We start from the raw sequence: 17,755 nt of genomic DNA on the forward strand, positions 1-17,755 counted from the left end.
TACCCCTTCGGATCCCTACTTTTGTATCTTTGGGGTAAATACCCAGTAGTGCAATTGCTGGATCTTATGGTAGCAGAGCAGAAATCTTGATCTCCCTCCACCAAACTCTTTCCTTCCACCTGACTCAGCTTCTCAGACCAAACTCCTCGGAGACTCTCTTGTCTGCTCGTTCCTTCTCAGCCCATCACTCAGAGAGTCTCGTTTCAACAATAATGGGGCTATATGGTATTAGGACCTTCGGAAAGTGACGTTCCTCCTCATGTCTTTGTTTCTTCATCCATAAAAGAGATGGTAATCACGTTTACTCCCTAGGTTGGATGTGAGAATCACACAGGTTAATCAAACAACGAAGGTATTTTTTTTTTAAAGATTTTATTTATTTATTTGACAGAGAGAGACACAGCGAGAGACGGAACACCAGCAGGGGGAGGGGGAGAAGGAGAAGCAGGCTCCCCGCAGAGCAGGGAGCCCGATGTGGGACTTGATCCCAGGACCCTGGGATCATGACCTGAGCCGAAGGCAGTCGCTTAACCGACTGAGCCACCCAGGCGCCCAACAACGAAGGTATTTTTAAAGAGCACCAGACAGAGAATCAGATCTCAGGAAACGTTCACTGCTAGGTTTGTGATAGTTCATGGTGCTTTTATTTTTATTATATGCCAAACACTGTTCTAAGAGCTGGAGACAAAGCCACAGATGGTATCAGAGAAGTCCTTGCCCTCGTAGAGCTACAATAGAGTAGGAGAAATAAAAAATAAAGCTATTCTGAATACCAGCGAAAGCAAAAGTGAAAGCGTTACATAGCACACCTAGTTACTAAAATTTTGGCTAGGACATTCAGTATACAGTTGACCCTTGAACAGCGCAGGGTTAAGGGGTACCAACTCCCCGCCTCCCATGCAGCTGAAAATCTATGTACAACTTTTGACTCCCCAAAACCTTAACTACTAATAATAGCCTACTATTGACCGGAAGCCTTACAGATAACCTAAATAGTCAACTAACACATATTTTGTGTGTTATATGTATTATAAACTGTATTCTTACAATAAAGTAAGCTAGAGAAAAGAAAATATTAGAAAATCATAAGGAAGAGAAAATGCATTCACAGGTATGTACTGTATTTATAAAAAAAAACAAAAACAAAAATCCTCCCACAAAAACAAATCAGTGTGTAGAGGGACCTGCACAGTTCAATCCCATGTTGTTCAAGGGTCACCTGTAATTGGTAACAGATTCAGAGGCGCCTATAACTCATTATAGTGTAACATTGCAACAGTGCTTTTCCAAAGAGAGAAAGCTTTCACATATATATACACATGGATATCCATATTTAATTATATAAAATATGTATATATAGAATCAATAAAATTAATAAAAATATAGAAAAATTGCAATATTTATTGAGGGTAGAATAGTAATAAAACTTGGGGCGCCTGGGTGGCTCAGTCAGTTAAGTGTCTGCCTTCAGCTCAGGTCATGATCCTGGGGTCCTGGGATCAAGTCCCACGTTGGGCTCCCTGCTCAGCGGGGTGCCCGCTTCTCCCTCTCCCTCTGTTGCTCCTCCAGCTTGTGGTCTCTCTCACTCTCTCTCCCACTCTCTGTCAAATAAATAAATAAAATATTTAAAATAAATAAAAAAATATAACACAGCACAGACAAGAACACAGTATTGAGACAATGTAGTTCCCTAGAGTAAGATAGTTATGGTGGTGGTAAAAACTACGGCTTAATACGTAAAACAGTTTAAGCTAAGGAAATGTTGCATTATTATTTCAATTATGAACAGCACATAGCACTACAGAGGATAATATTTCTGTTGTTATAAGAGACTACAGTAAAATATTAAAATTATAGGCAGAAGAGCACAATGTTATTACTATCAATATTGGAGGTTGTAATAATTTAACAGACACTCGAGGGGTATTTGATTGTTTGCAGTTTGGGAGCTTTGTACCGATGCTCCTAATTGGCGTGTATGTACTGGAGAGACAGAAGGGGACATTTCCCATGAATGATGGCCACATACTCCTGCTGGGGGCTTGGCAGACATCATTTTCCCTAAGCCAGTGATGACAAACCTTGGGCAAATTTGCCCCACCCCCACCCCCAGAGGGGGGGACATTTATCAGTGTCTGGAGACATTTCTTGGTTGTCACAATTTAGGGCAAGGGGAGATGCTGCGGGCATCGAGTGGGTAGAGCCAAGGATGCCGTTAAACATCCTACAAAGCCCAGGACAGCCTCCACAACAAAGAATTGTTCAACCAAGTATTTCAGTAAGCTCAAGTTGAGAAATCCCGCTCTAATCTTGTAGCAATTATTAGCTTATGTCTTTACAAATTAGAAGATGCCACTGGCCTTCTGGATCCCTGCATGGCATCAGTATTGTGGACGTTGGCCCCACCAATGTCAGGAATCCCTTACACGGTGGGAGACACTACGCTGCAGATTTAATTCAGTAGCCAGCCAGCTAGATCACCTCCTAAAATGTTCAGATGCGGGCTTCGCCTTGCCATCCAGACCCCAGCAGCCTTCCAATGAGCACCCAGCAACACTCTCTCTCTGCCCACTCGCCTGCTCTTTCATTTATGGCGTGGTGCTCATGAGACCCAACTTGTTCCTGCTTGCTGTCAGTCCCCCCCTCCCACACCCTGGGAGCGAGGCCTGGCCTGTTCACAGCAGTATTCCCGATGCTTGGAATTACTCCTCAACTTCGGTGACACCCAGGAAGTATCTGCTGGACGCATAAATGAACCACCCCACATCTATCAAAGCCTTCTATTTACAAGGTACCATGCAGAGCACTTGACATCACCATTTCATGCACCTGCTATTATTCCTAACTCCTAATGAGGAAGCCAAGGCTCCACAAGCAAGTTATTTAAAGGTTCTAGAGCCAGTAAGAGGCAGGGTCTTACTCCACACCCTCAACCTTTCACCATTGCCATACCACGCACCATATTCATAGGTCTCCACTGCAGCAGACCCCAGACACTACAGGTAGGTGGTAAGACAAGACGACAACACTTTCAGATTTCGGAGGCTACACTGCAGCAGCATTCGGACACATAGAGGCGATCTGGAGCGGTGGACTAGAGTGGTATTTTTGTTAACTATGATTACAAACAGCATATGGTAATAAGACACTATGGCTACCTTTCTTCTACACCCAAAATACAGTACTTTCTACTCCCGTACGCATTTCGGGTAACGCAGGGTGGTTTAAACCAAGAGTCAGCAAGCTTTTCCTGCAGTGGGCCGGAGAAGTACTTCGGGCCTTGCATGCCCTTATGGGCCCTGGCACCACTATTTACCTCTGCCACGGTAGCCAATAAGCACCGCTGTTTCAACAGAACTTTCTGGAGGGAGACTGAAATTCGAATTTCATAAATTTCCACGTGCCACAAAATATTAGTCTTCTTTTGAGGTTTTTTCAGACACTGGGAAGTGTAACCACTGCTCTTCGCCCACAAACTGTGCAAAACAGGTGCAAGGTCAGATGTGACACGTGGGCCATGGTCTGCCAACCCCCTGACTGACAGTGTTGCTGATGTCGATTTTTGAGGCTATCACAATCCGATGAATTAGAAATATCCTTGCAACATGCAGGCCTGTGTGTAGAGAGGCTATCCATATTGGAGCTATGGGACGCCTGGGTGGCTCGGTCAGTTAAGCATCTGCCTTCGGCTCAGGTCATGATCCCAGGGTCCTGGGATCGAGCCCCGTGTCGGGCTCCCTGCTCAGTGGGGAGCCTGCTTCTCCCTCTCCCTCTGCCTCTCCCCCTGCTTGCTCTCTCTCAAATAAATACATAAATAAAATCTTTAAGAAAAATATTGGAGCTGTGATGGGACACATATAACCACATGATTTTTACTTTAGCATCGTGCAAACTAGCACTATTTCAAGCCCCATAAGGATCTTAGTATAATCTAATGTCTTTATATTCATGTAACTGCAAATATAAAGGGCACAGCTCACCGCAGTGTGCTGGCAATCCTGCTACTTGAATGTAAGGTGAAGGCTATAGGCCGACGTAATGCGGCTCAGCACAGTGTATTATTGTCTCTGTTCCCACGATTATATGTAATAAAGTGAAGCAGGAACTCACATTGCTCTGCTGGCAGGAGCTGTCTGCAGGGCGGTCCCTCCTCTCACCCACGCTGAGTCGCGCAGCCCTAAACTCTAAGATCGTGTTTTCTATGACTGCGACAGCCCGTATGGTAGGCTGCTAAGAATCTTGTTAACGAAAAACCTACCACAAAACCCTACACCAAACAACACCATATTGTAATTATCCTAGCTCCAAGTGGTTGACAATAGTGAGTTATGAGAAAGAAATACTTGAGTGTATCTTTGTAATAAGCTATTGTTACTCTGGCATGACATGCCCTTACTGACCGCAGCATCAAGACGAGTACTCAGTTGCAGTTACACTGCCCTTGTATTTATAAATAAGCCTCCATTGTCCTTGACTGTGCCTTTCAGTTACGCTTCCATATAACCTCCACGCAATAGCAATGAGCTCTGGGTAGGGATGGCGCATGCACAGTGTGCTCGCCATGGACAGTGCTCCCTGGTGAGCACTGCACACACTGTCCCTTACGCTGCAAGTGGCTGCGCGCCATGCACAGACATATCTTGAAGACGAAATGTCTGAAGTTCAGGGATTACACGACTTGACTGAGTCACATGGGCAGTCATGGACAAAGCCAGAATTTGAAGGCAGCTTCCTGGACCCGAGAGCCTGTGTTCTGCTCACTTTGCCACCAAGTTAACTTTCACCACGTGGCTCTTTTTCGTGCCACGTGCCATCGGGATTCAGTAAGGAGCAATTCCAGAGCCACATGGCATCATGTTGTCGGTAATGCTCTCACGTCATGACTCCTGGGTCGTTCTGTTGTACTCTTTTAACAGAAAGACTGACGTATCACGATTGCACAATAGGGTGAGTCAATGCCACTGTCCTCAATTTCAGTAGGAACAGCACAGTGACATTCTTTATACTTCTCAGAACAATAACACTGCCCCCCCCACCCCATACAGAATCCCTCCTTCCTTCTAGATATGAGAACGATGCAGCTACTACGCTAATGTGGCCTATAGTTTTAGCAGCAAGAACAAAAGTGCCTTCATGGAGCCCCGGGGACCACACTCTCCTACATTCTGTGTCTGGACATCCAGCATTTTCACGTCAAGTTTACAGTGAACTAGTTAACCACGCATCACTGTGCCTCAAAGCAGGACTGGGGACTGTGACCTCCTCATCTTTGCTTCACTTCTACCTTGCAAAGTGCCCGACACTCCTAGCCATCCCTTAGGCGCTATGGAATCTCTGATACCGAAAGTAATACCTTGATGCGCCTCTGTATCCGATGGTCCTATAATTGCAGCATCTGCGAGGATATTACTGCTGAGCCATATCAGATTTGCTTCTGGAAGCAACTCTGTCACAATAATAACTAGCGTGTGATAGCTATAATTTTAGCAAAAGTACTAATACAACTTTCCTAACACTTAATAGCAAGTATTCACTGACAAGACACACTATTCAATTATCTGCAAAATTGATATACCAGGATGCATTTTGGTTTAGTACGGTGATAAAACAGAATTCTGATTGACCACACATATTATGAGTGTCCCGATGTTAGGAATTGATGGTTTTATGTCAGTACCTATACTATGCTGAGGATATTTACAATCAATCATGTTCTCGTTCTTTAAGAGATATATTGCATGTAATAGACACAGTGCGATGAGATATAGTGATTAGAAGTACAGTTCAATAATACACGAATAGTGGGCCCTGATGAGAGATCATGTTGTTTTACGTTATTACTCGGGGATATCGTAATGTTCTGCTAACATGTACTTCTTCTAATGTCAGGGTAAATAGTCATCTATACCCCATTTTCTTTTAGTTCTATAAATCCAGAAACAACAGTGATACCATAATAAATCGCTCCCTCCAAAATGGGTAGCTGCACTTACGGTTGATGGGGTGGTTGTACCATTACTTACCATCAGTTTGTGACCAGACGCCATGTACTAAAATATAACACGCACCATTTCTTAACTTGTAACACTAACAGCCAAGTACCAACCTACCATGAGTATTATCTCAGTTTTTATTAGTATTATTTTTAGTCTGAGTGTTGCTATTGCTACACTATGCCACATTTTACATACCACTCTGACACCCCCAAAAGGAATAGAATGAATATTATATAATGCATGGTCTTTGAAGTCGGACGTGGTCAAACTTAGGCTCGAGTGACAGCTTCACTACTCACTTCTTGTGTGCTTTCGCTCAAAGAACCTGATAGTTTTAACCCTCAGTTTCCTCATCTGTGTGGTGGAGCTAATCACAGGACCCAAGTCCCAGTATTCCTCTGTGCTTTATTTATTTACTTTTTCCTGCGTTTTAAATGAGACCATCTATCTAAAGGAGGAATCCTTCTGATTGCTTAGGATGTGGTAATTTTAATAGTTATATGCCGCTATTGTGTTAATTATCTTTACTATTAGTACCTTATACTCATTCTGGTAATTTTCATCCTGCTAGGCTACTTAGAAATAATATTACTGCCTAATATGCTGTCAATTTCTTGAACCAGTTTTGTAAAAGCAAAGCGGCATATCGTCCTATGCTGCATTGACCTCCTCTACTTTCTTCTGCTTTAATGCTATTAATGGTACTTTTAACTCTTTCCTTTTACCCACACTTCAAGCCATTCCATCCTACATTTCACCATACCTCTAAGGATGGCCATATTCAGACATTACTGCTCATCCTGTGCTGTCTGTTAAGCTGGCAAAAAAAAAAAAATGTATTTACATAACATATCCTACAGATTGTCCTATTTTAATTTTAAATTTAGTACTGAATAGTAACACCGCTAGCTGTAGAGTGCCACATTCTATTTTCACCTACACTGCATCCCGCATGGGCGCGGCGACAGTAATAATATTCCATCGTGCACACTGGTAGACCATAGCATACATTACCTCTAACAGTGTGGATGTAAGAACTTTATCTCCTACTGCTGCTCACACTAGTTTCAATGTCCTTAGTCAATAAATGCAATGTATACATTTAATCAGAACTGCAGCACACTGTGCTCTACTCTGTTGGATGTATCATACCATCGGTGACAACAATTGGTCCTCGCTATGCTACCTGTAATTATAATAGTGATGAAAGCACAGTATCAGCAGAGTGGACTGCCCTGATCTCAACTGTGGTGATGATAAAGTGGTATACCATTCACTACTATACTGCCCACTTGGTGACATCACATCCAATATTGTTAACTTTAATGCCATGACATTCTACACTCTTCTGCCTATAGCTTAAGTAGCTTAGTAGTGGCAAGTGCCAGCCAATGCTGGGAAACAGCACTGTTGCTAGGCTAGCATCCTGTTAGCAATCACACCAGTTGGGGATAGTTGCTGTTCTGCATATAATTTAGTAATAGTATTTCTTTGTATTGCTAATTTTGTAACACAAAAAGTTCAATGCTGTTCTTTACTGTGCCACATAATGATGAGATGGCCTTATATATCTTAAAATATTTTAGTTCTATCAAGTCCCAACAGAACTCAATTCATTTTAGTTATGTCAAATGGCATTCTTAAACACTTAATGGCCTTCAACATTTAGTCTTTAAGCATTTAAACATCTGATAATTCAGTGAATCTCCAAAATTCCCCATGCAATCCCCTAGGTTGCTGGATTCCAGGCTAATAACATATATTAAAGACGTTTAGTTACATACTAGGAGCTGGATCATGTTAATGTGATAACTATTGGTATCACTGGTCTCTTATTGGGAAGTGTACACTCAGAATACTTCTCAGTTCTGATCCCACATTCATATCGCCAAAGCCTGTGTACAGATCTGACTTTAGTTTTATGAAGGGAAAGAAAATTTTACAGAGCCTGGAGGGGGTATATGTGTATGGAAAACAAATAAATCTCAGATTTTGACCAAATGGGTCAAATGTTTTAGGACGGTTCTGGAAGTGACTTCATTAGATATGAAGTTTATGGAGGTCATCGTGAACACAAAGAAGAGAAAGGATCAGAGGGGCCAAGAATAAAAGGAAAATAAACAGTTATTAGGTATTGCAATAAACTAGCAGTGGGCACTGATATAAATGGACACATTTATAATGTAGTTAGGGGAAGTCTTAATCATGGTCCAGTTGTGGCAGTGAGGGAAAGAAAGGAGTCAAGAATGACATCTGAGTTGTTGGATTGGCAAATAGGTTCATGGCGGTGCCATTCACGGAAGTAAGGAATTCAGAAGAACGGGAAAATTTGGGAAGTAGGGGATGAGGTGAATGGAAAGAAATGAATTCCACCAGGGACATACTTGGCTTAAGATCCCTGCCGAGTATCCAAATAAAGATGTATGGCAAACAAATGGATATATGAGTCCACATATAGTGGGAGCAAACAGAGTCTGGGGAGACCTCTAGCATGAGAAGAGGAGGGTTTAGGACCACGAGGCACTCCAACACTGAAGAGCTAAGGAAGGGTGGGCAATGGGACCAGGAAGCAGTGACCAGAACAATTGGAAAATAGGAGGAGGTCCTGTTGCAAAAGCCATGAGATGTGTATGCTTCAAAAAGGAAGGGGACATTCAGAAGTGTCAATTGGGTCATGAGGTCAGAAGTGTAATCAGTGAAACCTATCCTTGGGTTTAGTGACAGTCCAGTAGAATAAGAATTGCAGAGGTAGGAGGTGGAGGGTAGAGTACAGAAGGCTGATAAGGCAGTGGGGCATGAGAAAGAAATGAACTTGACTTACAAAGCTCTCGGTTAATTCATGACAAAATAGAAGCTGGACAGACTCTCTTTCCTGTTCTTCTTTAATAAACGTTGAATTCTTAAAATATAATTTTTTATCATAAGTACCCCAAATTTGGCATACAATTTCAACTTTTCCATATTTCCTTGATTTCTTTGATGATGGACAAAGAAATCAAACTGATACATATGTGCAAATACATTAGTTAAAGCACTATTTGTAAAAATGAAAGGGATGCTCTGCTTCCCATATGGATGGATATTTTCTCAAGACCACTTAATACAAACCACTGACCACCAAACTCGCGCTCTGTATCTGTGGTCACATGAGTTCACACAATGAACTTGTGATACTGGAATTGTTCCATTTCACAGATTCAGAACAAACAAAAAACACTGGGGCTCAAGGGGTTTAATAATTTGAGAAGATTGCACAGCTGGTGAGTGAAGATGCCTCCTTGAGCTACATATGTTCTATATGGCATAAAGGACATGCTTGAAATTACATGATGATAACTCTCAACTGCAAGTAGCTGTGACAAAAAGCACATATTCCACTAATTCACAAATAGGAAAAAATTGTTTAAAAGATTTTTTTTAAAAAAAGGAAGGAAGAAGGCTGATGCATAATGTTGAAAATACACAAGATTGAATTCAAGGCAAATAGCATCAAGACAAAAATGGACACAGCTCATTAGCAAATGAAACCATTAAAAAATGTCTAAAGCAGAACTATAGGGAGTACAATTGGTAATAAAGATTACAACAGACCAACTTTCATTGACCTGAGAATATGACCGCAGAATGGACAAAACTTAAGCAAGAGTAGACAGGTTCCGATTAACTCAGTAATACGGATCTAATGAACATATATTAAAGACTATACTCGGAAAATATTTTCTTACAGTGCCAGTGTATCATGTACACAGCCTAGCTACATGCCTCAGGTTCCTCATTTGGTTGTCCATCCCATGAAGGTGGGGCATTCCTGGGACAGGCACTGAGGGAACCCTCTGCACTGGTCTGCTCACGCTGTGATAACAAAATCCCATAGATTAGGGGGCTTCAACAACAAAAACTTATTTTCTCAGAGCTCTGGAGGCTGGAAGTCCCAGGTCAAGGTCCAGTTTCCAGTGAGACCTCTCTTCCTGGCTTACAGATGGCCACCTTCCCACTTTGTCCTCACATTGTGGAGAAAAAGCAATCTCTGGTGACTCTTCTTCTTTATAAGGACCCCAGTCCTATCACATCAGTGCCCATCTTATGGTCTAATTTAATAATCCTCTCCTTAAAGACCCTGTCTCCAATGCAGTCATAATGGGGGTGTAGAGCTTCAACATATGAATTTGGGGGGGACACACACATTCAGTCCGTAAGACCTTTTATCTGCAAGAGCCATCCCACCTCCTACATCAGTTTCGCAGGAGGAACTCTGACCCCCCTTTCCAGCTTTTCCATCTCTGCCAGCCATGTGAGTTTACCATACAGTGAACCCAGCCCCGATGTTCTCTGATTGTGTGGCTCCCATCCCAGGACTAGAAAAGAAGTTGCTTGAGGGTAGGGGAGAATCTTGGTTCTGTATTCCTATTGCTGACACAGTGGCCGGAACAAAGAGAAAGATCTCAAGGTCCCTTTAGTCAATCACCCAGCCCCATCCATCCCTTTCCTGCCCTGTCTCCTACACCTGGCGTCTCCTTTACCGTCCACCCTACCTCCGTCTTCTTCAAGCTTTTATCATGTCTCACTGAAAGGACAACCTCCAGGCCCTGCTGCCTCAGCACCATCCTCTGGGGCAGGAAGGATGTATAAATTGTTGAATTAGATGAGAATTTGAATCCTGGCTTTTCAGTTTAATGAGTAAACTAAGTAACTTTGGTTCAGTTCCTTAACCTGACTGAAATGGATTCTCCTCACCTGTAAACAGAGATAATAAAAGGCCCCCGCACAGGACAATTATAGGGAGTGATGTGTAAAGATGGTGTCCGGCACACAGGAAGCACTCACTGATGATCATCCATTATTCAAAGCCATGAAATAGATCTTATACCATTGAAATAAATTTTGCTAACAGCCATCTTGGTTTATTCCACTTTTCTGTTTAAAAACCTCAAGGGACTTCCAGGTGTCCACCAAATGAAGCTCAAAGACCTTAGCCTGGAGTCATGCTCTGACTCACCTTACTCTCCCAGGATTTGTGTCACAACCAGGTCTTGCGCTTCCTTTCTGTACCTCCATGGACATGAGTATAAGCAGAGAGGTCCTTGTCTGAACGTCACATTACTCCCTATCCAAATCTCAAATTAAAAAAATCTCAACCACATGGTAGCCATCTTAAGTGAATGCAGATCTTTGCTCCATTTTAGTGAAAGCATGCCGCACGAGGGCTGACAAATGCCACGGAACCTCTCCTAATGAATTGCAGTTTGGAACGAGGACTGTTTTGTGGTTTTCAAAAGAATTAAATTATTCTAAGATCTGACGATAGAGAATCAGCTGGTGTGAGAAAGGTGAGAGGTACCGCTATTCTTGAAAGGATAGGCTTTTGGAAGAAACCTTCTAACCCCACGAGAATTAAAGTGCAACCTTTGTAAACTCATAAGATTATGGGTTTAGAATTAATTAGAGTTGAGTCCTTTCCAGTTCCAGTAACTCAACACTTGGACCCATTATGCAATCATGACTCAGTACGTCCTTCAGAACACTGCTTTCCAACACGATGGGCATTAAAGGACAGACTTTGTAAATACTTGAGATTGCCAGTTTAAAATTAATTTGACTCAGTGCTTGCTGGTTGCCAGCAATACGAGAGGTGGGGCTTTTTCTGTAATCATATATATCATTCACCAGTTTTTTAAAGAATTCTTTTGGAAGATATACAAGGTAGAACTCTATGTATCCATTGTGAAAGCAGTGATGGTAAGTAATAATAGAGGGAAAAAAAGACAAAGTAAGATTTGCCTTTGATGTGTCAGTTCAAATTCTAAGTCTAAACACCGTAATTTGGTTATGGATGTAGACTGCTGAATTAGTTGTATTGTTGTAGCTGATTGATTTCTGTAAAATGCTTTATTGAGATATAATTCACATACCACAAATTCACCTGTTTAAAATATACTGTTCAATAGTTTTTTGTGTATCCACCAAGTTGTGCAACTATCACCACAATCTAATTTTAGAATATTTCCACCAGCCTACAAAGAAACCCCATCCTCATTAGCAGTCACTCTCACTTCCCCCTCTCTCTTGCCCCCATCCCTAGGCACCCACTAATCTACTTTCTGTCTCTATATTTCTATTTGCTTAGTCTGAATATTTCATATAAACAGAAGCATATAACATGTGGTCCTTTCTGCCTGGCTTCTTTCATGTACCATAATCCTTCCAAGGCTCATCCATGTTGTAGCAAGTGTCAGCACTTCTTTCCTTTTATTAATGAATATTTCATTATATGAATATGCCACATTTTGTTTATTCACTCACGAATTCATGGACACTTGGGTTGTTTCTACATTTTGGCTATTATGAACAATACTGCCATGAACACTCGTGTACAAGTTTTTGTGTGGATATATGTTTTCATTTCTCTTGAGTAGATGCTTAGGAGTGGAATTGCTGGGTCATATGGTAACACCATATTTAATATTTGGAGGAACTGCCAAATTTTTCCAAAGTGACTGTACTATTTCAATTCCCACCAGCATTGTATGAATATTCCATTGTCACCGTATCCTTGCCAATACGTGTTATTCTTTGTCCTTTTCTTTATAGCCATCCTAATGGGTGTGAAGTAGTATCAAACTGTGGTTTGTTTTGTGGTTTTGTTTTGTTTTTTAAAGATTTTATTTATCTATTTGACAGAGAGAGACATAGCAAGAGAGGGATCACAAGCAGGGGGAGTGGGAGAGAGAGAAGCAGGCCTCCCATGGAGCCCCCCGATGCGGGGCTCGATCCCAGGACCCTGGGATCATGACCTGAGCCGAAGGCAGACCCTTAACGACTGAGCCACCCAGGCGCCCCCTCACTGTGGTTTTGATTTGCATTTCCCTAACTCACTTGTAAAAGGGTTAGTATTGCAATGCCCAGCTTCAGAGCTGTGATAAATGAGAGGGCACATCTATTATCCAATTAGGAAGTAGAGAAACCTGGATATGATTCCAAGTCTTTTGGACACCATGCCCTAAGCTCTTGGCCCTGCCTCAGAAACTCTCTGAAAATGTGTCCTCAGAAAGACATTCTTAAAGGTAGTGTGGGAAGGAATTTCAAGTACTTATTTTGTATTTGTAATTCCTAAATAGATCTTCCCTCCGGGAAGCCTTCACATTGTTATCCAGACATCTGAAAATCCCTGAGACAAGGAAATTTTAAATGTAGTTTCTGAAAGCTCTTGCTAAGCAAAAATATGTCTCCTTCGGAGTGTCTTCCTTTGCTGGCTGGACTCAGGCCTATTAACTCACTTGGCTGAAGCCAGTGAGTCTTAGAGCCAGGTTTCTTCCTTTCCCAGACAGCCCATCACACATGGTGAAGGACCAGGGGAGAGGATGAACACTCAGAAGTGTCATCCTCCTCTTCAAGAAGTAACTCAAGGTACTTGGGCGTGGGAGAGTGACTCGGGGCTGCCATCTTAATCTGCAGAGGCAGCACATTCCTCACTGTGTGCACAGGAGGTCTTCATTACCCAAAGAGAATTGGTGCTGGAAAAATGCTAGTTAACATGCATCCATCAAAAAATAAGGACTGAATTTTCAAAATAAACTGTAAAAAAAAACCTTACGTGGGGCTTTAACTTGAAAAACAAGTTATTTACTATTTAGCATAATAGATCAAAAGAGAGCTAGATGAAAACTCTGCCCTCTTAGAAAATATACAGTATGAATTGAGTGGGGCTTTTTTTCAGTTGTTCTGACAAAGTTGTAGAATAGCGAAAGTCAACTTAGCCTTGAACTTTTGCAACATTGTTATAAAGTCTCTTCCTCTCTTTTTCAAAATTACTCAAGGATTTCACAAATTTTCCTGAGGGTCTCTCTTAATCTTTGATATTCAAATCATTCTCTTTTAAAGCTCTAGTTATATCCTCAATGTGGTTGATTTTCTCTCTTGGTTTATCCCAATCCTCCTCGGTCCATGGCTTTGGATATGGCTAACTTGATTCTTTGACTTTCAAGGAATGCAAGAAATTCTTCATCCTTTGCAAAGCTTGCCATTTCATTTAGCACTCAGTTTGCCTCGTATGTGCTTTGTGTTTTCTGGTGTCTACACTGCATAATCTACAGGAAACAGACCAGTGGGATGTTGAGCAGGTGGGTTGGGACAGGTGCTGTGGATACCCACAGAGGGCTGTGTGAGGCGACTAGACTAGTGCAAATGGTGTTTTGGTGCTATACCTTTGCTTCTCCATGCAAACTCATCCTTTTTGTACCTCTCATGGTACAGATTTCCTTTACTGGCATTTGGTTTTCCCAATCCCAGGCACAGAGATTCAGTCTGGACTCAGGTTACCTTGAAGACTTGAATACTACCTAGAGTTTGCTGAAGCCTAAACTCTTTTCCATGGCCAACAAGGCCCAGCAGGGTCTCAACAGAGCCCCTCCATTCTGCATCTTCAACTTCATCTCATGCTTCCCCACCTTGCTTACATGGCTCTAGCCACGCTGGTGTTCTTTATTCCTTGCCAAACCCTTTCTGGCCTCTGGACTTCTGTCCTGTCCTGTTTGTTCCTCCTATTTCGAATGCCCTTCTCATGGCTTACATCCTCCAGGTGTCAGTAAAATATCAGCTTCTTGAAGAGGCCTCTGCTGATCACCACCGTCAAGAGGCAACTTTCCTTTTAATCCCCCTTTTGCACACCCTCTTGCTTATCTGCTTAATAGCACTTAATAAGCTACATGGAGATCCTATTTGTTTACTCTCTTATTTCTGTCTGAGGCCAGGACATATGTTTCAGGAGAACAAGGACTTTGTTGAATTCTCCTTTACACACAAAAAACCTTTCTTAGTCTTTGTGTGGTAGAAAAGCTGTGTTTTACAAGTTGCAAAGAGGTAAATGAAGAGAGCTTGGGGGCAGAGCTCTCTATTTCCCTGACTTGAAGAATTTAATTAAAACTTTCTTGGGGACATCAAAAGAATCTTTGCTTCTTTCTAAAATACAGAAGCCAACTTAGACATTTTAGATTGTATGGAGTGCTTCACAGGGAATTTTCCAGGATTGAGGATTAAATACAAAAAGAAGTGATTTATGTACATTCCTCCTACCTAAGGATTTTTGCCTCATTATCAAATGAATCACCTCACTTTCCCACCGAAGAGGAAGAGGGACACAGGAAGCCAGATAAACTGTTCATTTGGTCATGATCTTTATCAGCTTCTGCTCCAAGGGCTCTAAAGTTTACTTAAAGGGCAATTTTCCCTACTTCCTAAAGGCTAAATAAAATTGAGAATATCATGAGAAAAATGCTTCATTGTAACTCATGGACCATAATTGGATGATCCAGATCAGATTCTGGTTGGTGCCAAAGGGAGATAGTCCCAAGTCCTTGGAACAAAGAAATGGTAAAACTAAACAAGATACAGAAAGATCAAGACTCCATGTTTTCCATTGTTAAGACCTCAGAAACCTATAAAAGCAGTTGTTTTATGGGAACACTTAGCAAAGTACTGCCCAAGTCCATTTTAAAGGCTCAAAATCCTTTGACATATGGCAATCATTATGTGTGCTCAGCTGTCTATTTCGCACAACACTTTCTTCTTCCCTCCCCCCAAGGAAAGCATTACAAGCCCCACATTTACAAGAAGCACTTAGTGGTGAGCAAGGCTCAGAAGCAGTCTCAGGAAGACTAGTCCTGGCTAAGAATCCATGAGTACCCAAGCATTTTGTCTCAAGATGGAAGCCTTGAGGCAAAGCTGTTTCAGATTACAAGGGGGTATACATTCCTAGCTAAGGTTTTACTTTAGGAAAAGGTTTAATGACTCAGATGTCCTAGGCAGTAAAATGGAATACATTGTCTTGTTTCACCTTTTCCAAAAACAGGAGAATATGTGGGTCTCATTGGCCTATTGGGATTTGTTGGGATTTCCTAGAGATCAGGCAATAGAAATGACAGAAAAACAGGTCAAGGTGAACTCTATCAGTGTGCTTCTGTGGTTCCCTTTAGTGTCAGAGAATGTGCCATATTCTTAAGCACCAGCACACTGAGGTTAAGGTGCTCCTGAGCTCTTGGAAGAACAGGTGGACAATTTCCTCCTTCATTTTACTGTGGGAGCAGTTGGTAGAACATACCCACACCATATTCTTGGAAAACCCTCCCCAGTGCTGCTCTGATGTGGCGTTTCTCAGGAAAACCATGCAAAATTTCCCTAGGAAATAAAAATAGTTGAACCCAAGTGTATAAGGTGGTGCAGTCCAGGCTCAGCCCAACTATGGAAGCCATAAGTTCTCAACATTCCTTCTTGATCTTGGCCCAAACCAGGATGGGCAAGACCTACAAGAAACATACAATGCCCCTCTTTAGAATTTGCCATCTGTCAATAAAATCCATCCTCCACACCAAAATGCCTGGAAGGAAATTCACATGGACATTTGCTTTTCCCAAAAGTTAAGAGCTTCTATCCAAAGAGCACACAACACACTTGCCTTCTCTGCTAGTGGAAGTATACATTTCTACACTCTTCCTGCTGGTTTTCCTCTGAATAGCTAACTTAAAAAGGTGGGGCTGCAGAGGGTGCCATTCTCACCTTTTTCTCATCTCCTGTCAGATTCAGGTTTTCCAAAAGAAAAATAGGTCCAACTTTAAAAACACTGAATTATAACGTGTTGCTTTTTTGAAGCCCCTGGGAGAGATGGCAAAGAGGGGAATGCACCATGCAATACACAGCAAAACTCTGAATCGTCTTCTCGAGTCTCAGGCATCACCTCCCCAAAAACCAATATCCATTTTCTGGTCAGCAACTCTCAGTGTCCCCTTGTTTTCTCTCTTGAGGACCCACTTGTCTTTTTTTAAAGAGTTAATTTTTACAAAAGTGAAATTTAAAAAATTATTTTAGCTCATTCCTCCTCTCCCAATTCTTTATTCCTTATCCTCATCAGCACATTAAGTCAAACAGCAAAAACCTTAGAATGCAAGGTGAGGAAAAATACTGTGTCTATGAAAAAGTATAATTATGAGTATTACAATTTTTTAAAGACACATAAAGATTTAGTAGATATACATTCTTTGCAGCATTATTTACAATGGTGAAAAATTAGAAACAAACTACATATCTCTTAATCAAGAATTGTCTGAAGAATGCACACTAAATCCTTATGACTGAATGTTATATAGTTGTTAAAAATTGTGTTTTCAAGTGATTTTCATGATTTGGGATATGTATATGGTGTAATGCTAAGTAGAAAAATAAAAATGAGATAAAATTCCAGTAAACATTAATTGCCAAGTAGGAGTCACTATATGTATATTTACAAAGGAAGAAAAAAAGGAAAGAATTATCCCAACATTTTAAGAGTCATTATCTTCAAACTGTGGGGTTGTGAACACATTTTGTTATATTAATTTTTTTTGTACTTTTCTAGTTTTTCAGTTTTTTCCCATAATTTTTATTGAAGTCTATCCATGTACCAGTACCACTCTAGATGCTGGAGATACAGCCATTCAGAAGCTGGACACAGTCCATGTCTTTTTTTTTTTTTAAAGATTTTATTTATTTATTTGAGAGAGAGAATGAGACAGAGAGAGAGAGCATGAGAGGGGGGAGGATCAGAGGGAGAAGCAGACTCCCTGCTGAGCAGGGAGCCCGATGCGGGACTCGATCCCGGGACTCCAGGATCATGACCTGAGCCGAAGGCAGTCGCTTAACCAACTGAGCCACCCAGGCGCCCCACAGTCCATGTCTTTTTACATAAGAGCATTTTTTTAATGCAAGAAACTCCTTGAGAATAGCACCTCCAT

The sequence above is a fragment of the Leptonychotes weddellii genome, chromosome 1, assembly GCF_054177405.1.
Source record: "Leptonychotes weddellii isolate Sample4059 chromosome 1, ASM5417740v2, whole genome shotgun sequence".
NCBI lineage: Eukaryota > Metazoa > Chordata > Mammalia > Carnivora > Phocidae > Leptonychotes > Leptonychotes weddellii.